Raw genomic sequence first — 23,882 nt, 5'->3', positions numbered from 1 at the left:
GTGGACTAAGGGTACGTCTACACTACAACGTTAATTCAAACTAACTTAGTTCGAATTAGTTAATTCGAACTAAGCTAATTCGAACTAATGGATCCAGACTAAAAAACTAGTTCGAATTAGCATTTTGCTAATTTGAACTAGCATGTCCACACAGAGTGGACCCTGAACCAGGCTTATGGATGGCTGGAAGCAGTGCCGGCAGGGCTTCAGAGGAGGACTTAGAGCGTGGAGCTGCTGTCTCAGGCTAGCCGAGGGCTGTGCTTAAAGGGACCCGACCCCCACCCTGGACAGACAGTTCTCAGGGGAGCCCCGCTTGCAAAGCAGTCTTGGCTTGGAGTGCCCTGAGTGCCCACACTGGGCACATCACAGCACTCGGCCATCAGACCGGCTGCACTTGCCGCAGGCAAGAGGAGAGGAGGCAATTGGGGGGGCTGCAGGAGAGCTTCCACCCCAAAAGCCCGCAGAGCCATCCCAGTCCTCCCCATAGGGGGCTCGTGCCCCATTCCTCCCTCACCTCCTTCCACTTATCCTTCCCTAGCCCCTTTTCTTGATGTACAAAATAAAGGACAATTGTGTTCAAAAATGGAATCTGTCTTTATTGAACAAAACTGGGGGAGACTGGGAAAAGGAGGTGGGAGAGGGGAAGAGAGAGGCTGGGAGAGGGGAGGGCAACTAAAATGATCGGGGGTTGGGAACAGGTCCCATATGAAGAGAGGCTAAAGAGACTGGGACTTTTCAGCTTAGAAAAGAGGAGACGGAGGGGGGACAGGATAGAGGTCTATAAAAGCAGGAGTGGGGTGGAGAGGGTGCATACAGAAAAGTTCTTCATTAGTTCCCATAAAGAAGGACTAGAGGACACCAAAGAAAAGGAATGGGTAGCAGGCTTCAAACTAGTAACAGAAAGTTGTTCTTCACAAAGCAAAGAGTCAACCTGTGGAACTCCTTGCTGCAGGAGGCTGTGAAGGCTAGATCTAGAACAGAGTTTAAAGGGAAGTGAGATCAAGTCATGGAGGTTGGGTCCATGGAGTGGTATTAGCCAGGGGGTAGGAGTGGTGTCCCTGCCCAAGGTTTGTGGAAGGCTGGAGAGGGATGGCACGAGACAAATGGCTTGGTCACTGTCTTTGGTCCATCCCCTCCAGGGTCCCTAGGATTGGTCGCTGTCGGCAGACAGGCTACTGGGCTAGATGGACCTTTGGTCTGACCCAGGACGGCCATTGTAAGCTCAGGGCTCAGGGTCGGGGGTCTCAGTGGACCACCTTGATTTTCATGCACACCTGCTCCTGGGTGGCCAGGCTGGCAGCTCTCCTGCCCCTGCCGGCCACCTTCCTGTGCCTAGTGCGGAGATCGTGGACGAGGTCCACGATGTCCGCACTAGCCCAGGCGGGTGCCCGCCTCTTGCGGTCCCGGGCAAGCTCCCAGGAGCCGCCAGCCTGGTCCCGGGAAGAGGGGGAGGGCTGGGGGACATCGGATGGGTGGCTTGATCCGTGCCAGGTGCAGGGTCTGCTGGCTGGGTGCTAGCAGGCTTGCACCTGGCACGGGCACCGTAGTCAGCCTGTGCCCCTTTAAGGGGCCCGGGGCCGGGAGGAGGGCAGAAGAGTTTCCCTGGTGTTGGCCAGAGTGGCCACCAGGGAAACCTGGGGAGGGCTAGCCTCCCACTAGTTCGAATTAAGGGGCTACACAGCCCTTAATTCGAACTAATAAATTCGAACTAGGCTTAATCCTCGTGGAATGAGGATTACCTAGTTCGAACTAAGCGCTCCGTTAGTTCAAATTAAATTCGAACTAATGGAGCGCTAGCGTAGCATCCATTAGTTCGAACTAACTTTGTAGTGTAGACATACACAAAGTTATTTTGGAATAGCACTAGTTATTTCGGAATAGTGTAGCACTGTAGATGTACCCTTAGGCATGATATCAGGAAACCTGGATTCTAATTCCCTGGTCCTAACATACTGACTCTGATATTTACCTCATTAGAGTACCCTATAGTCTTGCTGTCTGTCATGCATTACCCATTGCTATTTAGCCTCAAACTCCTGGCCCGCGGGTCATCCCCAGCCAGAGCAGCTGTGCAATCTGGCCCAGGAGTCCCAGGGGGAGCTGTCCATTCCTATTCGCTAACCCCAGCTTTTCCTGCCATCAGCCTGCCCTCTCTCCCACTTTTGTACCCTTTCCCCTGAGGGACATGGCCTCAGGGATTACCAGGAGTGGGGCTTGATATGGGGCAGCAGCAATGGTCGTCCCCCTCCATGCACTCCCCATGGGGACAGGAGCCATGGGGATGTGGAGCTCCATTTCTGTGCGGCTCCTGCCATTGCTGGAGGTGTGGGGGGCCCTGAATGCTGCTGCCGCACTGCATCAAGCTCTTCCTGGTAATCCCCGAGGCCATGTCTTTGGGGGACCAAGTGCCATGGGGAGAGAGGGTGGGGTGATGGCAAGAAGGGGTGGGACTTGGGGGATGGGAACAGACAACTCCGGGGATGGCCTGCAGGCTGGGTGTTTGAAACCCTTGGTCTCAAACACCTCTAGCATTGCTCCTCTTATTCTCTTTTCAAACCTGCTCAGGCTTCTTCTCTCTCCTCATATGGAAGTTCCCTGCAAGACTCTGTTTGTTTTGGTTGCCCTTCCCTGTTCCTTTTTTGTTCCTTCTCTGCCTTTGTTTGTTTGTCTGTTTGTTTCTTCAGATGTGATGGGTAAACCCGATTGCACCATTCCTGGAGAGAAGATACCTTATACTGGCATCATGGGGGAGATGGAACATCATTTTGTATTCAAATCATAGTGCTAGCAGTTGGCACATCTGGGTTCTACTCCCAGATCTGTGACATTTCATTATAACTGTGGCCAGTTGCTTAGCCTTCTATGCCTCAGTTTCCACATCTGAAAGATAAAGAGGGCAATACTTCCCCTCACAGCTGCCGGGAGGCTTAATTCATTAATCATTGTAAAGTCCTTGCAGATACAGTATTTCAGCTGAAGATGCAATAGAAATGCAAAACAGAATTGATTAATTATACTCTAGCCCTATCATAATGGAAGGCTAATATCCTATTCACTATTTTGAACTCTGCTGAGTGTGTTTACCCACAACAGTTAATGGTTTTTATAAGAAAATAAAAGGTGCATTTCCATCATGTGAGTTGTCAGACTCTATTTTCTAACAATGATCTATGGAGACTGTGAAGCAGGATGGGTTGTATCTCTGCTGTGGTAAGCCCAGAGCAGGGATAGTGTAGTGAAGGAGGGACTGCACTACCGACATGAAGTTAAAATGACATTTGCTGCAATGTTGCTAATCTGGCTTCTTTAGCTATAAGGATCTGATTCTGCAGGATGCTTTGTGCTTCCAGGGTCTTTTGATCATGCTCCCATTGGTGCCAATAAGAGTGATGGGTGCTTAGCACTCCAATGAAGATGCTCTGTTCCACACCCTGCAGGACTGAGCCCTAAGAACCTAACACTAAGATTCAGCTGACTTTGAAAACAAACCTTTTTGGCTTATTTTGAAGTCTGATCAGGCTTGTATTGTCCTTCTAGCCCCACGTCTGAGTACTGGATGAAGGGTCATTCTTTAGGGTTTAAAAAATGTGTGTATGTGGCCATGATGCACATAACAAGGGAAGAATTGTCCCTGCTTACACAATAGAGCAGCCATACCATAAATTACATATTTCATGTGTTTTTGGCCCATCATTTGCAGTCTACCTGCTAGTCCATCACCACTAAGGCTGCTGCTAGCTTTCCAAACTCTGAGCAGCCTCATATAGGCCCCACTTGAAACACCTTCCACTTAAGTGTTTCTCCTCTTTTCACTAATATAGAATGCCACTGCTTTACCAGTCATGGTTCTCTTTCGGCTGCTGCAATTCCCTGTCCCCTCCATCCCCTTGGCTCCAATCAGCACCATCCCTTCTCCCCAGACATCTCCATGCTTTTCTGAGACTTCCAGGTTATCAGTGTTAACTACTCATTTCATCTGCTCTGACCGTTCTCCCTTCCCTTTCTTCCAGTGATGTAGTTATTGATTATCTCCAAGCTTCATTCTCCTCTGCCAACCCTTCTGTTTCTCTGCCTTTCACTTTGCCATCTCCCAGTCCTGGATCACTCACCATCTGCTTTCATTGCTTTCATGAGGTAAAGCATCTCTGACAGAAGTCCAAGGATGTCATTTGCTATAGGACCGGGGGGTCCCATATTGTGATTTACCTCTCCCTCAAACCTTTCAGAGATCTACAAACTCCATGTCTTCCACTTCCCTCCCCACTTTGCACATAGTCACAGAAAATGTTCTATGTGCTGATGCAATATCCCCCACCCTTTTGAAATCATGCCCCAGTATTGCCAACATTCCAGCAAAACTTGGAGGAGAAATTTGGAGGAGAAATAGAAATAGATTGCTCACCAAGCGCTGCAACAAGATCTGGTGAGTGGTCCTCCACATGGACAGACATTAATCTTCACTCTGCCAAAGAAAGGTAACCTGGAATTCTGTCAACATTATCAGACCATAAGCTTAATTAGCCACCCCAGCAAAGTGAGGCCGAAAGCCACGACGGAAGCCACAAGCAGCAAATATCAGTGCCGAGGAACAGGCTGAGGCTTTCTTGCTGGAAGATGTACCAAAGAACAGATTTTAACCATTGCGTTCTAATTGAGAGGTGCTTCCAACACCAGCAGTACATCTATGATGTCTTTGTTGACTTTAAGAAGGTATTTGGCAGAGTGTGGCACAATGCTCTCTGGGCAGCTATGAAGAACTATGGTGTTGGCTGAAAGCTTTTTCATACCATTAAACAACTGTGTGCCAAGGACTATAGTGTAGTTCTTGTCAATGGCACAATAGGAGAGTGGTTTTGCACCACTGTTGGAATCTGGCAAGGGAGCCATCTTTTACCCACACTGTTCAACATCTACTTGGAATGCACCATGACTAATATCCTAAAAAATCACATATGCACAGTCAGAATGGGGGGTGGGATCTCAAATTTTTGGTTCACTGAAGACTTTGACAGCTTGGCAGACAGCAAAGATGAACTTGTCAACCTTGTGAAATGATTTGATGAAACACCCACAAAATATGGTATGGAAATTAGTGCAGAGAAAACCAAGCTGATGACACGTGATGGGATAAGCTCATATGTCACTGTGGGCAGACAAGAGCTGGCAACATTGAAATAGTTTGAGTGTTTGGGGACAATCATCACTGATGAAGGATCAAAGGCAGAAATTCTGGCAAGAACTGTGCAAACAGCAGCAGCAGTGGCAGAGCTAAAGCCAATTTGGAGAAACAAAAGCATCTTCCTGGAATCCAAACTGAAATTGCTGCATGCACTGGTCATCTCGAATTTTGTGTGAGGATGTGTGTGTGTGTGTGTGAGAGAGAGAGAGAGAGCGAGAGAGAGATGGCCCTTACTGAAGAACTTGAATGGAAAATATAGGCATTAGAAATTAGACATTTCTGTAAAAATCCCGGGGATCTCCTCTGTTGACTATGCCACTAATGAAGAGATCTTCAACATTATCACCCAACATGTGGGGGCATATGAAGACCTTACAATAACCATGAAAAAGTGCAAGCTGAAGTGGTACGGCCATGTAACAAGATTATCTGGCCTATGTAAGGTCCTCCCCCAAGGGACAATACAGGGGGAGCGAAGAAGAGGTAGACTGAAGAAGAGATGGGTTGACAACATACATGAGTAGACAGGACTTTGCAGAGACTTGGGCATTGGCACGCAGTCATAGGGGTGGAGAAAATTGGCTGGCTGCTCATTAGGGATGGTGCCCCAATAATCAATGTGGTTATGAGAGTGATGATGATGATCACCGGCTTGCTACCAAAATAACACCATTCCAACTTAATAGAATTTCACCCCCACAACCCCAGCTGCCTTTTTAGTATCATTGACTCACTCTTCAAACCCCCCTCTTTTCCGTCTTTCACATCTCGTGTGGCACATGGGACTCTCTGATAATTTCCAGGAGAAAATTTATAAAATAGGGCATGATCCTTCTATTCCCCTAACTTCAATTAACATGTTCTCCTCTTTCCAATCACATACCCAGTAATTTCTCCTCTTACTCCTCCTCTGACTCCTCCATTTGTCCCAGTGGCACCATCCCATTTTTCTCTTATCTTACTCTTCTCTTCAACCTCTCATTTTTCTCTGGCACTTTTCCTTGACAATAGACTCATGCTTTAGTCTGTCCCTTCTTAAAATAAAACATACTTCATCCTACTTGTCTCTCCCACCACTGCTTTATATCCCTTTCATTTCTAAGCCAATTGAATTGCTGTCTGGAGTTCCACTCATCCAATTCCAGCCTGAACTGTCTCCAATCCAGCTTCCACCTCTTGCATTCCACTGCAACTTCCCTTGCCAAAGTCTTTAATGACCTTTTCCTAGCCAAAGCTCAGAACCAGACTTCAATCTTTATCCTCCTTGACATGTCAGCCATCCTTGACACCATCAACCATGCTTTCCTGGAAGTCTTGTCTTGAGTTCTGTGTCTCAGCCCTCTCTTGGTTCTCTTCCTCCTCCTAATTGCTCCAGCAGTGTATATTTTGGAATATCTTGCTTATTCCAACTCCAGCTTTCTGTAGGTGTTTCACAGGGCTTTTCTTGGTTCCCTTCCCTTCTCCTGCTCTACCTTCTCCGGGTAATGTCATCCACAAATGCAAATTCAATTACTCTCACATTCTGTATATTGATGACTCGTAGGTCAACCGCTCTCTGTTCATCTATCAGGGTATGTCTAGACTACATCATGTCGGCAGAGGGATGTAAATTAGACATACCGACATTGCAAATGAAGCGGGGATTTAAATCTCCCGTGTTTCATTTGAATAAATATGGCTGCCACGTTTTGCCAAGTCAGCAGTGTGTTGGCAAAAAGTGGCTGTCAAGACAGGGATCAGGTGACAAAGAAAGCCTTTGTCGTCCGATCCTGTAAACCTCGTTTTACAAGGTATAAGAGATTGGCCAACAAAGCCTTTCTTTGTTGCCTGATCCCCGTCTTGACAGCCGCTTTTTGCCAACAAACTGCTGACTCAGCAAAATGTGGCGGCCATTTTTATTCAAATGAAGTGCTGGAGAGTTAACGCCCCGCTTCATTTGCAATGTTGGTATGTCTAATTTACATCCCTCTGGCGACAAAGGGATGTAATCTAGACATACCCTCAGAGTCTAACCCACAGGCACCTGCTTCTAATATTCCCTGAGGGTGCTCAACCCCAGGCTTCACCTCTCCACTCCACCCTTCCTCCAAGGCCTCATCCCCATTCCACCCCAGCTTCACCTGCATTCCGCTTCTTCTCTCAGTCCCCACCCCTGCCCTGCCTCTTCCTGCCCCCACCTCACCACTTCCCACCTCTTTCTGTCTCTCCCCAGAGCACACCCACCCCTGCGCTTCCTCCTCCTTCCAATGCCCTCTGCACTCTGCAGAACATCTGTTCCCCAGTGTGCAGGAAGCGCAGGGAGGGAGGAGGAAGAGTTGATCACCAGTGTGTGGGAGTAGGGGGAAGGGGACCCTGATTGCAGTGAGTGCTAAGCATTCACTAATTTTTCTCCATGGGAGCTCCAGCAATGGAGTGCTACAAAGTCAGTGCCTATGGGCCAATCAGAGTCATTTGAGTTATTTTGTATATTTAGACTAAACTAATTTACCTTAACCCATTGATAGTCACGATTAATCTCTTAGCCATACATCAATAGTACTGTTCATGCTGTCTGGTATATTGCCCCTGAATTCTACATTTTCCTATACATAGAGGCTAAACCATTCACAAATTAACCTTGCCTGATTGTGTTTCTGCTGCTTTAGCTTTGCTTTGGGATTTGTTATTGTGAGGAAGAGCTATTCCGATTTGTTTGTGTAAAAGCATCTGATCTGTATTTGTACCAAAATGCAGCATCTAATCTAATCTTTCCTAAGTACTTACTTGGCCCTAGAACCAGTACTATGTGAACATATGATGCTCATATGTGTGGTCCTTATATGAGAATATGAATTTAAGCTGCATAGTTAGTCTTTAGAAAAAAACTGCTTTTGTTGTAAGAACCACTGTATTCCTACCAATGCTTTTATGTTTGGGTAATAATTTAAATCTCTGTAGTAAGTTGACAGTGATAAATAATTTCAGTTAAATAACAAAAACAATTTTACTGGTCTTCTGCTACTCCGTTATTAAAGAGGAAATAAAAGCGGCCAGTTTACAAGCATTGAAATTAAGTTCTTCTGGGAGGTGAAAAGTCTGCACTCAGACTGACAGCCACAGTGCGCCTCCCTATTGTAGAAACATGACAACTTAGAAATAAGTTAAGAGAGCAGCTCCTTCTCATTGCGTGTAAGAATTGGCGAGGTAGCAAAGCCCTTATTTTCTCTGGATAACTTTTTCCTAAATGAGCTATAGAAATGTCCAACATTTTCCAAGCAAGGTTCCAGGTAGAGTCTGTTGACTTGCGTCTCTGAGAAAGCACTTTAATCTGCAAACTTCATGAGCAGATGTCAGTGTTTTGGGTCCATTTTACATTATTGAAGATGCAGGTGGCCCATTGGCACACTTGGTTCAGCTCTAGGCAGCAATGGGCACTGGCAGCAAGGCCCAGTATCTCATCATTTTTCCCGAAACACCAGTCACCGCTAATGAGGAAATCCAGGCAGAGCCGAGCTATAAATCTCACAATATATATTTTTTTTAGTAAAAATTAGGTGTGAAATCGAGTTTTAAGAACATAGTGATATTGCTATGGTGAATGTGTGTTGTTTTTCACATGTAATAAGACAGGCACTAGTTCTTTCCTGTCAGCCTGGATTGAACGCAATGGAACTATGAAACTGTCAGCGAGAATGGGGATTTAAAACTGCACTTTTGTCTCCAACATCCCCATTTCATGCTGTCTTACAGATATCCTCTAGCTCCTTCTCATGTTTGCCAGCTCCCCACGGCCAGGTCCTTGTCATTTTACACCTATGTAGAGTTGGTAACATATGACCAACAATGAGGTACCCAATGACCTAACAGCTTGGTCACTTGTGCACCTTCTCTTCAGATTGCCTTCCCTCATGAATGGCTTGATCTTCCACTGTTCTCAGCACTTCATCTCCTATTGACTTCCTCTGGCATTGTCTTCTGCAGGATCCTTTTCTTTACTGGCAACTCGCTGCCTGTTGGCTACCTTTCCAGATGACTGATGACAAGTCAAGATGACAAGTCAAGAGCAGAAGGGTGGTGGGGCTCTGGAAGTTAATACCTAAAGCAGCATTAACTCCAGGTTCAGGGGGTAGCTGAGTTTGTCTGTTACAGACAAAAACAACAAGTGGTCTGGTAGCACTTTATAGACTAACAAACCATGTAGATGGTATCATGAGCTTTCGTGGGCAAAACCCACTTCTTCAGATGACGATTTGTTGTTTTTATTAACTCCAGGGTTAGCCTCTAGGTGTTTGCCTACACTACAGAGAAGATCAACCCTTCCGAGGTCAATCTCCTAGCACTCGATTTAGCAGATCTAGTGTAGACCCCCAAATCCAATGCTGAGGGTAGCCCCTGTTGGCATCGTTTACTCCTCATTCTGTGAGGCGTAAGAGAAGCCGATGGGAGCATGTGAGAGTAGTTATTAATAACTCACAGTCATGCTAGATGGGCATAACAAGTGGGGTTCTGCAGGAGTCTGTTTTGGGATCAGTTCTGTTCAATATCTTCATCAACGATTTAGATATTGGCATAGCGAGTACGCTTATTCAGTTTGCAGATGATACCAAGCTGGGAGGGGTTGCAAATGCTTTGGAGGTTAGAATTATAATTTAAAATGATCTGGACAAACTGGAGAAATGGTCTGAGGCAAATAGGATGAAGTTCAATAAGGACAAATGCAAAGTACTCAAGGAACAATCCATTTCACACATACAGAATGGGAAAAGACTGTCTAAGAAGTAGTCCATCTATCAGGGATGAACATTCTAGATGGCGCTTGGTCCTGCTGTGAGGACAGGGGACTGGACTTGATGACCTCTCAAGGTTCCTTCCAGTTCTACAGATTGGACCTCCCTTGGCCAGCACCTTTGGGACCTGACCCATCCCAAATGAGGGAATTTGCTTGATATGGGGAGGTCCCCTATCACTGGCCTTCCAGGACATTCCCCCTCTCTGCAGCTGGCTCTGCTCTGCCACTGGGCGCCATCCTGCAGGACTTGGACTTCGGCTTCTGTCTGCTGGAGCTCCCCAGTATGGTGCTTCCCAGCGTCTGTGGCCCCGCTTCTTCCCCATCCAACCTGGGATCCCCACCTGGAATGGGACTCACCTGTCCCACTGCTGCCCCACCTGCTGGGGCTCCCCAGGACTAAGCTCCCCAGCCGCATGGCCCCACTTCTTCTCCATCCACCTGGGGCTCCCCAGGGACAGGGTTTGCACCTCTGTGTGCCAGGACTCTCTGATCCAGGACCATCCGTGGTCCAGAAGGAAATTCTTGGAACCACCTCCAGGGCATAACTCCAAGATCAGAGCTGCTAGACCTCAACACTCTGTAAATGACATTGTGCAGAAACTAGAGTCCTCCAGATGGACCTGACCGGCCATGAAGAAAAGTGTGTCTGTCTTACTGGAGTGCTGAGCACTGTATGCTTAGTGTGTGCATTCTGGTTTTGGCAATTGATAATAAATAGAGATTAAGTAGGATGTTATTGTGTAAGGCTCTCTCAGGGTATTTCTACACTACCCTCCTAATTCGAAGTAGGAGGGTAATGTAGGCATACCGCACTTGCAAATGAAGCCCGGGATTTGAATTTCCCGGGCTTCATTTGCATGAAGCCGGCCGGCGCCATTTTTAAATGCCGGCAGTTCAAACCCCGTGCCGCGCGGCTACACGCGGCACGGAGTAGCTAGTTCAGATTAGGCTTCCTAATCCGAACTAGCTGTACTCCTCGTGGAATGAGGGCTTCAAATCCCGGGCTTCATTTGCAAGTGCGGTATGCCTACATTACCCTCCTACTTCGAATTAGGAGGGTAGTGTAGACATACCCTCACTGGTAAAAGATCTCGTAAAGCTACAGAGTGTAAGATTACGCCTGAGCCCATGGAAGGATGAGGGTGGGTGCCTATATTAAGAAAATTACACCTGAGCCCTATGGACGGGTAAGGGTGGGTGCCGTGAGAGTGACAGGGAATTTTGTCCAGATAAGAGAGGGGAAGTGGGACTCTAGGATTTAATGCCTGAAGCAGCATTAACTTCTTTGTGGTTAGCCTCCTGGAGATCTGTGAGGCAGAGGTCTTAAGGATGCCCCAATAAGCTCTGTTCTCTATCCCTCCTAACCTATGGAGCGCCCATTCTGGAAGAGGGTTACTCACTGGCCACTTAATTATGTACCTACAGTGGGAGTGCTTCAATTCCTATTTCATTCCCATGCTAGAGAGATTACCAGAGCTTACCCTATTTTAAGTGCAAGTAATCTCTTCAAAACCTGTGCTATCTCAAAAACGGGAATGAACTTTGTAGAGGGGTGCTGCAGTGAGCTATGTACACGTGTTAGATGCTAACATTTGCAATGAGAACTGACTCAAACCATGTCCGTTTTGGCATCGTGTGCAGACGGCTTGTCCTCCCCTCTGACTGAATTGGGTTTGGTCTACCTTGTCAGGACCATGAAAACTGAAGCCGGCTGAGTACTCAGTGAAAAAGCTGGAAGGAGGTAGGAGGCCAGTGGGCAACTGCTTGGAGAGGTATGAAATAAGCAAAATACAGGTTGCACCTCTATAATCCGGAACTCTCTAGTCCAGCAATATCCATTGGCCCGGTAGGCTGTGGGAGGTGGGGGTGCCTGGAGCCTGGTGCGATGCAGGAGAGGAGGAGCTGGCACGTGGCCCAGCTGGGCTGCAAGGGGGGGGCTGGGAACTGGAAAACCGGGTGTGCAGCTCAACTGTCAGTGCACAGCTCAGCTGGGCTGCGGGCAGGAGGGCAGGAGCCGGCGTGCAGCTCAGCTAGGCTGTGGGGAGGAGAGTATGGAGGGGAACCAGGAAACTTGGTGTGGAGGGCAGAGCAGGGGATGAAACGATCAGCAAGGGAGCCAGAAATGACCTCTCCTGGTCTCGCAAAACCCTTCATCCAGGACCAGTCAGGTCTGGAGAGTGCCGGACCAGGGAGGTCCACCCTCTAGTTTGATACTGGACCTGCAAAATGACAGCAAAAGATAAGGAAAGTGGGAGCCTGGTGCATCTTCAGAGATGTGGAGGTTGGTTTGAAGAGAGGCAAGCCTTATGAGACTTTCCTCATGCTCTCTGACTGTGTCTACATTGGCACCCTTTTCCAGAAAAGGGATGCTAATGAGACACTTCGGAATTGCAAATGCCAGGGGGATTTAAATATCCCCCACGGCATTTGCATGAACATGGCTGCCGCTTTTTTCCGGCTCAGGGTTTTGCCGGAGAAAAGCGCCAGTCTAGACGGGATCTTGCAGAAAATAAAGCCTTTTCCGGAAGATCCCTTATTCCTGATTTTGAGAGGAATAAGGGATCTTCCGGAAAAGGCTTTATTTTCTGAAAGATCCCGTCTAGACTGGTGCTTTTCTCCGGCAAAACCCCGAGCCGGAAAAAAAGCGGCAGCCATGTTCATGCAAATGCCGTGGGGGATATTTAAATCCCCCTGGCATTTGCAATTCCGAAGTGTCTCATTAGCATCCCTTTTCCGGAAAAGGGTGCCAATGTAGACACAGCCTCTGAGTATCAGGGATGTCAGAGGTCTTCTGAAGATGGATTTATGTGAAAACTCTGGAAAATACACTTGTTTCTCATAGGTTTCATCTGAAATTCGTCAAAATGTGTGAATTTTGCAGTTTCGATCTTTTCAGGTTCATTCAGACCAGTAGTTCAAAGAGAAATAACATAAAACCAAACCCAAAGGGAAGATTCACTGAGCTCGCTGTAGAATGAAATGACCTAATCTCCTGCTCTTCTAACTCCACAGAACTCTAGAATAATGACCCTGTGTTTTGCCCATGCCCTTTGGGAGATTTTAGCATTGCAATGTATTTCCATTGCTCTCAATCTTCTCAGCGTAACAGGATGCTTTTCCTTAGTCTCATGTAGGGAAGAGCATAAGAAAGTTCCCAGTGCTTCTGCACTACGTTACAGTTCAAACCAGGGAGCTTAGTAATGGCTGTCACCGTACTTGCTACCAAATAAATAAAATAAAATAAAATAAAATAAAATTAAAATCCCTTTTCCACTTGGAGAGCAACACACATGTTGGAAGAGATTTGCAAATGTGAGCCATTCCTTAAGGCTAATTATTTAAGCAACGTCCTCTATTGGCACCATTTTGACATATGCAAATGACTCTTTAGCATGCTAATTTAGTGGCTTGTACGTGGAGCAGCCTCCTTTTTAGCACATATCTGAAAATTCCAGAGGGAGCCATTGTCTGTGTCCATTCCATAGACTTGCACAGCACTTCCAGACCTGCTTCCTTTTATTAGGTAAAGTACCTCAATATTATCTCCTGCTAGACTGAGATTCAATGTCAGGAGTCTGGCAAATTCTTTCCTTCAGCTACTATAACAAATGTCTGCCCTACCAGACAAACGGAAATGAAGCTGGGGTATTAACTCTTTGTTTTTCTTTGGGACAAACCCAGGAAAAATGAATTCTTTGGTAACATCTTGGAAGATCAGTTCACGTATGGAATGTTTAGCACTGTCAGAAACTATTATACTTTAATATGCAGTAAAATATGATGATGATTTATTGCAGGAGGAGCCTCTCGATAGTATTTAATGAGTTTCCATTATATCCATTCATTAGAAGTGAGTCAGTCCTCATTAAAATCATCTGATAATTAAACATTAATTATTATACAGCATGTTTTGGGATGCAGTATCATTATCTGGCTAAATGGGGGAGATACATGTAAGTCCACCTGTGAACAGAATTATTCGCACTTAACTATATGCTAGGTAACAAGAAGCAGTGGTTTTATTTAAGCCTGTAAACAGCATCTCAGTTTAACCAGAAAATTGCTTTTCAAGATCTGCGTGCTGACTTCAGGGTAGTTTTGTTTCTACATTAGGAAAATTGTTAGATAAGGTGTAGGAACAAACTGAACTAAGGAAAATGCAATTTATAATAGGACACTAAATCAATTTTGTCTTCTAAAAACACATGATGGCAGGGGTTTTGTCCAAGGAGGCACTGAGACAGTTTTACTGCTTACCTTTCAGGGCTCCTTTCAGGCTTCCCTTAGGATGATTTATTTTGGCTTTACTTTGCATTTCTTACATGGTTTGTTTGATGCATTAAGACACGTTGGAAACCAAACAGAAAAATAACATTTCCCCATGTGCTGTGGTTCATCAAATGCATAAAAAAATTGGTGCAAAATATCCCTGCAGAGAGGATTATTGTCCAATATTCATTTCTTTCTTGGGTTACTTACATGGGAAGGGAAAATTTATTGAAGTGTTTGTGTATTTCTGTTGGACAGGGCAACATGAAAACTGAACTAATGGCATTTAAGCAGTGCAATGTAACCTTAGTCTGATCACTACATCTCATTATAAATAAGATTGGGAGCTTTTTTGTTCTCCCCAAACTCCCACTGACTTCATTATCCATTAATAGCAATAGGAATTTTGAGAGTGCAAGGACTGCAAGCATTAAGCCCTACCATTTTATAGACCAAAGTCTTGATTTTTGAGAGGTGCCTGTTTTGAAATCCACTGGAGTCAAGAGCAGATAATACGAGACAGAACTGGGCTCCAATTTCTGGTGCCAACTGGTCAGGATTTCATCAGGCACTTAGCAGATTTAATACATTATTAAAATATAGGGAAAACCCTAAAAGCTACACCTCACATTTTATTCACTCTAATGCTGACTAACCAGCAGTGAAACAGGAAGCTGTCTAAATCACCAAATAGACAGAAACCCAGGAACTACAGCTCAACCACTGAATGTCTGACAAAGCAGGAGACTTCCAAGTGGCATGGAAACTTAATTTAAACATTTGTTTAATCAATCAACCCTGGGGAATCAACCACGACTGAAATAACATTTTTTCTACCAAAAATTCTGCATCTGCTTCCATTTAAATTAGTGGGAGTTCATTCATTGGAGGTAGGATTAGTATTGCCTTCAGCTGGAGTTGAGGGTGCACGAAGCACCTCTCCAGAGGGGCCTAGTGACCTGCAAGATCAAGTTTTGATTCAGCAAATCTGTCTTTGAAACATTTTGACCGGGCTGCTGCAAATGCTGTGTACTCAAGAGCCGATGTGCTTTGCAGTTCCCTGGAGAGAGAGACATTGTGCCTTGGTGGTTATGATATTTTCCACTTATGAAAAGTGGCTCAATATAGTTCTGTAGACTGAAGCACTCTATTTGCCACAGCGAGGCTACGTGTGCTTCTCCCACACATCCTCTCCGAAGTGGTTTCATCTTGGCTGAGGGGAAATCCACCTCCATCAGCAGGGCAGGAGTCAGTGCAGGTCCCATGGGTCAGTCAGTCCTTGGTGGCTCAACTGAGGCTGTCAACAGTGATCTTAATCCTAAGATTTGTGATATTGGCCTTTCCCTGTCAATTCGGGAAATATTAGTCCACCAGTCTTATTTTGTATTCACGTGGCATATGAACATGCCATGTGATAGTAACAATATTTGGTTACTAGCAGCCCAGACTTCATTTGGCTCAGGAAATTAGATTTGACTGCAAAGAATGACGTATGAAGTTTCATGTACAGCTTGATGAAAGTGCCATGGGTCTGCTGAGCCAGGGTGCTGGAACTGGGGTGTTGAGGGGTGCAACAGCATCTCCTGGCTTAAAATGGTTTCTAACATAGAGTGGATCTACAGTTTGATTCAGTGATTTTCGGCACCCCCACTATACAAATTGTTTCAACGCCACTGCTACTAAGATGATAATTCAACTTAACACACACTTAAAAATGACAGACAGACACAGAGAGAGAGAGATGTCCATTGGCTGCAGATGAGACACTAGATGGGGCAGATTCTGGGTTATTACAAATCTTTCTCACATAGCTGTCTAGTGGAGCTTGCCCAGATGGTCAGGAGTCTAACTGATTCCCATATTTGGGGTTGGTCTTGAAGGAATTTCCCCCCAGGTTAGGTTGGCAAAGACCCTGAAGATTTTCACCCTCCTGTGAAGTGTGGGGCACAGGTCATTTCCTAGTCTGAACCAGACTCAGTAGTGGATTCTCTGAAACTTGAAGTCTTTAAATCAAGATGTGAGGACTTGGGTAAGTCAGCCAGAGGCTATGGACCTATTAGGATATGTCTACACTACAGCGCTAATTTGAACTAAGCTAATTCGAACTAACGCATCTAGAACTAAAAACTAGTTCGAATTAGCGTTTTGCTAATTCGAACTAGCATGTCCACATTAAGTGGACCCTGAAGCGGGGTTAAGGATGGCCGGAAGCAGTGCCGGCAGGGCATCAGAGTAGGACTTAGAGCGTGGAGCTGCTGTCTCAGGCTAGCCGAGGGCTGTGCTTAAAGGGACCCGACCCCCACCCCGGACAGACAGTTCTCAGGGGTGCCCCGCTTGCAAAGCAGTCCTGGCTTAGAGTGCCCTGAGTGCCCACACTGGGCACATCACAGCACTAGGCCATCAGACCGGCTGCACTTGCCGCAGGCTGCCATCTGGGAAGAGGGGGCAATTGGGGGGCTGCAGGAGAGCTTCCACCCCCAGAAGCCCGCAGAGCCAGCCCAGTCCTCCCCATCGGGGGCTCGTACCCCATTCCTCCCTTACCTCCTTCCACTTACCCTTTCCTAGCCCTCCTTCCTGATGAAAACGTGTGGTCAAAAACAGAATCTCTCTTTATTGAACAAAACTCAGGGAGACTGGGAAAAGGAGGTGGGAGAGGGGAAGAGAGAGGCTGGGAGAGGGGAGGGCAACTAAAATGATCAGAGGTTTGGAAGAGGTCCCATATGAAGAGAGGTTAAAGAGACTGGGACTTTTCAGTTTAGAAATGAGGAGACTGAGGGGGGATAGGATAGAGGTCTATAAAAGCATGAGTGGGGTGGAGAGGGTGCATACAGAAAAGTTCTTCATTAGTTCCCATAATAGAAGGGCTAGAGGACACCAAAGGAAAGGAATGGGTAGCAGGCTTCAAACTAGTAACAGAAAGTTGTTCTTCACAAAGCAAAGAGTCAACCTGTGGAACTCCTTGCTGCAGGAGGCTGTGAAGGCTAGAACTAGAACAGAGTTTAAAGAGAAGTGAAATCAATTCATGGAGGTTGGGTCCATGGAGTGGTATTAGCCAGGGGGTAGGAGTGGTGTCCCTGCCCAAGGTTTGTGGAAGGCTGGAGAGGGATGGCACGAGACAAATGGCTTGGTCACTGTCTTTGGTCCATCCCCTCCAGGGTCCCTAGGGTTGGCCGCTGTCGGCAGACAGGCTACTGGGCTAGATGGACCTTTGGTCTGACCCAGTACAGCCATTGTAAGCTCAGGGTCGGGGATCTCAGTGGACCACACCTGCTCCTGGGTGGCCAGGCTGGCAGCTCTCCTGCCCTAGATGGCCAATTTCCTGTGCCTAGTGCGGAGGTCATGGACGAGGTTCACGATGTCCGCACTAGACCAGGCGGGTGCCCGCCTCTTGTGGTCCTGGGCAAGCTCCCGGGAGCCGCCAGCCTGGTCCCAGGAAGAGGGGGAGTGCTGGGGGGCATCGGGTGGCTGGCTCGAGCCGTGCCAGCTGCAGGGTCTGCTGGCTGGGTGCTCGCAGGCTTGCACCTGGCACGGGCACCGTAGCTAGCCCATGCCCCTTTAAGGGGTTCGGGTCTGGGAGGGGGGCAATAGAGTTTCCCTGGTGTTGGCCAGAGTGGCCACCAGGGAAAGCTGGGGAGGGCTAGCCTCTCACTAGTTCGAATTAAGGGGCTCCACACCCCTTAATTCAAACTAGTAAGTTTGAACTAGGCTTAGTCCTCGTACGATGAGGTTTACCTAGTTCGAACTAAGCGCTCCGCTAGTTCGAATTAAGTTCGAACTAGCGGAGCACTAGTGTAGCGCCTATCAAAGTTAATTCAAACTAACGTCCGTTAGTTCGAATTAACTTTGTAGTGTAGATATACCCCTACAGTAGTTGGTGGGTGATGTTCTGAGTCCTGTGATGTGCAGGAAATCAGACTAGATGATCACGATGGTGCCTTTTGGCCATAATGTTGTCATCCAAGGATTCTGCTGGAGTTCTATGCTACTGTCAGCCAGTGAATCCTCTTGAAGTAGCGTTTTACTTCTGGATTCTAAAGTTCCATGTTAGAACTTTATCTAAACCAGTTTTCCATGAGCCAACTAAAGCGGGACTATTCCACCATCTGTGGTATCTCACCATTCAGAGTTTGTGTGCTAGGGAAAATACAGATTTATTTTGTGTAAATTCATCCCAGTCCACCAAGCTTTACTCCTTATGAACCACTGTGGGAGTTTAGTGCCTTCAAATACTTGTAGATGGTTCTCATAGCCTCCTCCCTTAGTCATCATTTGGCCAACCTTTTCATATTGAATTCTTTCAGGCTTTCCTCATTTATTCAGTCCCTCCAGCTGCTTAATTATTTGTCATGAGATTCTCTGAATTCATTCCAGTTTTGTCAATATCACTGAGGTCCTCAGAAATGAGTGCAGCATTTCAGGTACAGTATCAGCAGCATCCAGCAACCTAGGAGAATCACAGCCCGGCTCCATAATACGATACTTCTGTGTACACAGCCTCAAATCTCACTTGCTTATTTTGTTTCCATGTTACAGCTCCAGGTCATATCTAATGTGTTGTTCACTATGGCTATGTCTAGACTGCAAGCCTCTTTCGAAAGAGAACATCTAGACTGCACGTTGAACTTTCGAAAAAGCGGCTTGCTTTTTTGAAAGAAAGCATCCAGTGAGTCTGGATGCTCTCTTTCAAAGAAGCCCTATTTACATTGAAGAACGCCTTTTTTCGAAAGAGGAACTTTCGAAAGAAGGCGTTCTTCCTTGTGAAATGAGGTTTACTGCCATCGAAAGAAAAGCCACGTTCTTTCGATTTAATTTCGAAAGAACGCGGCTTGAGTCTGGACGCAGGGGAAGTTTTTTCGGAAAAAGGCTACTTTTCCCGAAAAAACCCCTGAGTCTGGACACAGCCTATCAGGGCTCTGCTTTCCAGATTTCTCCCTTATATTGAATAGCTGTGTTCTAGATTATTTTCCCCAGATGTATTAACTGCCATTTTCCCAGGCTTAGTCTAATTCCTGTATTTCCTGCACATATTTCTAACCTCTCAGTTCTTCTGCATTATTTCTGCATCCTCCTCTGTTTGTTTCAAATTGTTTGGGCCGAAATCTGGAGAATATGGAGTTGAGCCAGCATGTGAATCCAGGAACACTGCCAGCCATTTTGCAAAGGAACCATCCAGTTCACAAAATTCCATCTCTTCACAGGGTTACAACAACAAGCAGCAAGTTAACAAACCTTGCTTCTAGCATTGCTGCCTGATTACCAAGTGATGGGTTGTGGTGATTTGCAGGCACACATTTGTGATCACAGTGGCTTTCAGAACGACATCTCCCAGAATAAGCTGCACTGGATTGTATGTGTCATAAGGGGAAAGGAACAGACACAGTTTTCAAACATAGCGGTTTAAAGTTAAACACCCTGGGTATGTCTACACTACCCCGCTAGTTCGAACTAGGAGGGTAGTGTAGACATACCCCAACTGATTTTCAGAGTTGTTGAGTGCTGGCAGCTCCCATCAATAATTTTTGCTGGATCATCTAAAAAAGAAGAGCAGCTCCACACAGGGCCTCCTGGGAGATGTAGTACTGGTTGCAAAGGGTGTTAGGTGCCTACGGGTACATCTATACTGGAGCATTATTTTGAAATAACAAGGTGAGCATCTCCACAGGAAGCCTATTATTTTGAAATAATTTGGAAATAATAGGCTGCTTATTCCGAAATCTGTAACCCTCATTTCACAAGGAATAACACCTATTTTGAAATAGTTGTTGTGAAATAGGTTGTGTATAGACAGCGCAGCTGTGGTTATTTCGAAATAATTGGCCTCCGGGGGTTTTCACAGCTGCCCTTGTGACCACCCTGTCCACACTCCTCAGAACTCTATAGCTTCCCTTTCCCTGCAGCTTTTAAAGCTGCAGCCAGTGGGGAAAAGGGTTTATGACACAAGGAAAGTCCTGCCAGCCCTGTGCCACACACCAGCAGCCTTCACTGCTTTTGCTGCTGCCATGAGTGACCCTCATGCTCTCACCCAACCAGAGCGAGCTGGCAGCCAGATTCCAAGCCACTGCCTGCGGGCGGAAGATGTGGGCCCCACCATGGTCTGGTGCAGAGATCCTGGATCTCAATGAGGTCCGGGGAGAGGAGGCAAACCTCTAAGATCTCTGCACCCGACTCAGGAATGAGGACATTTATGGCTGGATGGCTGACAGCCTGGGCCAGAAGGGCCACATATGCACTCGGGAACAGGTGTGTGTTAAGGTGAAGGAGCTGAGGCAGGCCTACACGAAGGGCAGGAAGTGCAGCCCCCACTCAGGGGTGGCATCCCAGATCTGCCCCTATTTCAAGCTGCTCCACTACATCCTGGGAAGGGTTTCAGCCCCTTTCCTCCTCTTGTTGTGGACTCAGGGCTGGAGATGCCTGTCATCAACCTCCCGGAGGGCATGGCTGTGGACGAGTAGGAGGTGGCGCAGGAAGAGGAAGATGAGGAGAGCAGCCTGGACATGATGCCCATCAGTCCTGGAGCCGGTTCCTCCCTCCCAGGATGTCGCCCATCAGTTGGGGAAGGGCCATCAGTTGAGTTGCGTGACTTTCCCTAGACACACGTGGGTGGAGGTGGCGGGCAGCAAGGGGTTGCATGCTCCTCACTTGGCCTTCTCAGCCTGGGGATTACACAGTAGCCTGTGCATGTCCAGAGCACACAGCCTCAACGGGGCTGCCACACAGGAACCTTGCTCTCCTGCTCACAGGGTTTCTGGAGAGGCCTGCCTTACTCCCAACTCCGTGGTGAGACTCCTTCCCACCACAAGTCACTCCTAAGAAGCCTGGAGTCACGAACACACACAGCAGTGGCACACATAGCACAGGTTCATGCCTGAACTCTTGGGGCTGCATCTGCTCCCAGGCAAGCATGGTGACGTAGAGGACACCGGTCAGGGGAGTCTGCTGGGAGGGAGAAAGTGGAGGGAACACCAGTAGTGCCCTCCCCAGCAAGTGGCATCTGCCACTCACACACACCTCCCCCAACACCCTACCCACCTCTCCAGCAGAGAGCAAGGATACAAGTCCTCTCCCTGTGTGACATTGCTACTTCAGAACCAGTGTGTGCCAGGCACAGAGGGAAGCCAAACCACCCTGTCGTCCCCCTCCCATGCCTGCTTGTCCTCAGGGAGAAGAGGTAGCAAGGCTCCCCCTGGGACATCTGTGCCCCTGCAGGAAAGGACCCATTGTCTAGCCCTCAGATGGCCTTGCTCAAAGCACATCACCTTCGTCTGACCCGAGACCTTTCGGTGTCAGCTCAGAGATGAGGGTTAGGCTTCGTGCACAGTGTCTCCTGGGATGATGGCCCATCCTTGTTCTTCACTGCTGAACAAGCTGCAAGTGGGGCATGAGCCACATCTCCCACGCTAGCCTTCTGACCTCGCAAGACCCGCAGGTGCTGTCAGCCCTGGGAGGACCTTGAGTGGGAACACATAGCCTGCCTCTGTTCCTTACAGAGCAGCAGGCCCAGAGGCTGTATGCAGACCTGGAGAAGCACTGTGCTGACAGGGAACTGCACCACTCCACCTGGAAGGAGCTGTTCCAGGAGTCTCAGAGCATTTGTGAAACATACAGCACCTCCACCAACTGTGTGGTCTCCTCATTGAGTGGTCCAGCAGCCACCCCCCTACCCCTGCTCAAGGCTGTGGTTCAGTGACCCCCTGACTCAACACAGGTTCCCCACCCCTCTCATAAATAAAGACAAGGCTGAAACATGTTGTTTGACAGAATATTTTATTTAAAAATGAAGCCAAGCCAACAAGCCCCCAATTGGGGCCAAGCCCCCAACTAACCGCAGCATCATAACACTCCTGCGTGCCCCATGCCCCCTGCAGACCCCGAATCTGAGCCTATCATACTCTGGAACCCCCTGTCCTGAGCCTCTCACATCCCCAAACTCCTGCATCCCCATATTCCCAGTCTTCTGCCACAATACTCCTGCACCATCCACACACTGCAAATCTGTGTCCTGAGCCCATCATACTTCCAAACCCCCCTTCCCTGAGCCTCTCACACGCCCCAACCCAAACTCCTGAACCCTCACATCCATAAGCCTTCAGCTTGCTCAGCATCCCATCCCTCCACCTGACCCCAACACTCTCCAGTCTGGAGCCCCCTCCCTGAGCTCTACTTTCTCCTGCACCCAAATTCCCTCCCAGAGCTTGCACCTCTTACCCCTTCTCACACCCAAATCCCTCATTCCCACCTCAGAGCCTGCACCTCCTGTTTTAACCCAGAGAGAGTGGCTCTTGTCTGAAGTGTCCTGTAATGTTATTTTTATCACTATATATATCTGCATTACTTAAATTAATTGTGCCCCCAGCGTGGCTTTTTTTTCCTCAACAATTCTCCCTCCCTCACCCCCGGAGTACCAGCATCTATATAGATAGATATATAAAAATAAATATATAATACGTGGCTCTTCGCACTCTATCCACTGCATCTTGGCTCTTTATATCTAACGGGTTGGCCACCCCTGCGTTACTTCAAATAGCTAAGCACTATTTCAATGGGCATTTGTAGTATAGACGTGCTAGTTTGAAAGAAGCTATTCTGGAGGTTTTATTCTGAAATAGCTTATTTCAAAATAAGCGTGCTGTTTAGACGTACCCCAAATGCCTGTGAGGACTGGACCTGGGAGTCTGTGCCATTACAGTGCTTCAGGGCGTTAGCACACACATTTTTCTCTTCAGCAATGTTCTCTTCAAGTTCAAGCCCATTCAAAATGCCTTCTACTACAGCTACCAGCTTTCCCAAACCTGGCCATTTATTCAGCTCCAGCTTTGCTTTTATTTTATTTCTTTTCACAAAGGTTACTCTCAGTTCTTGGATGTTATCAGCTGCTTCATAGCCTTTCATCAGTGCATTGCTCACTTCCTGAGGGCCTGTTTTCCACTTGATGACTGAGGAGTTGCCGCTGCTGCCAGGAACGGAGCATTTTTAATTTCACTGCCTTGAGGTTTGAGGAAAATGGATCTCTAATAGGAAATGGTGTATGTTTCACTAGGCTGTAAAGGATCCTGCAGAATAATATTCACTGAAACCAGATTTAATCCCTAGAATGGTTTCTCATAGCCAGATGTATGACACCTGGAAAGTAAGTGTTCAGTGTGTGGGAGGGGGGTCAGGATCACACTGTAAAGGAGACAGGAAGTGGAAGATGAGGATATTCCCTGCGTTGGGGGCAGGGATCCTCTTTACAGACTCCGATGGGATGGAGTTAAGGACACTATGCTAAGGGCTCAAAACCAAGTACGCTACAAGTGCATTTTCAGCTCCACAAGCAGCTTCTGCCAAGAGAACTCCTACAGTCCTAACCAGGGCCATGGAAAATACAGAGAGCTCAATCTTCTGTGTGGCTATAGCAACTGCAGAGTCTCACCCAGCATAATTGTTTCTGACTGTAAAAGGAGCTTGCCAATCCGGCATGGCTCCACTGGACTGCGTGGCACTGCCAGGGCTAGCGCCGCAAATACATTGAACTGCCACCTCTGGCACCTAAATCCAAAAGTCACATCCTCAAAACCTCCATGTAGGCACCCACAACATGAGGCAGACACTAGATTTTTGCTGGTAACATTCCTTAGGAGACTATACATTGGCCAGCAGAGATGTGGGCAGATGCCCCATTCTAGC

Source organism: Pelodiscus sinensis, chromosome 2, assembly GCF_049634645.1.
Source record: "Pelodiscus sinensis isolate JC-2024 chromosome 2, ASM4963464v1, whole genome shotgun sequence".
NCBI lineage: Eukaryota > Metazoa > Chordata > Testudines > Trionychidae > Pelodiscus > Pelodiscus sinensis.
Note: the sequence above shows the minus strand (reverse complement) of the source record.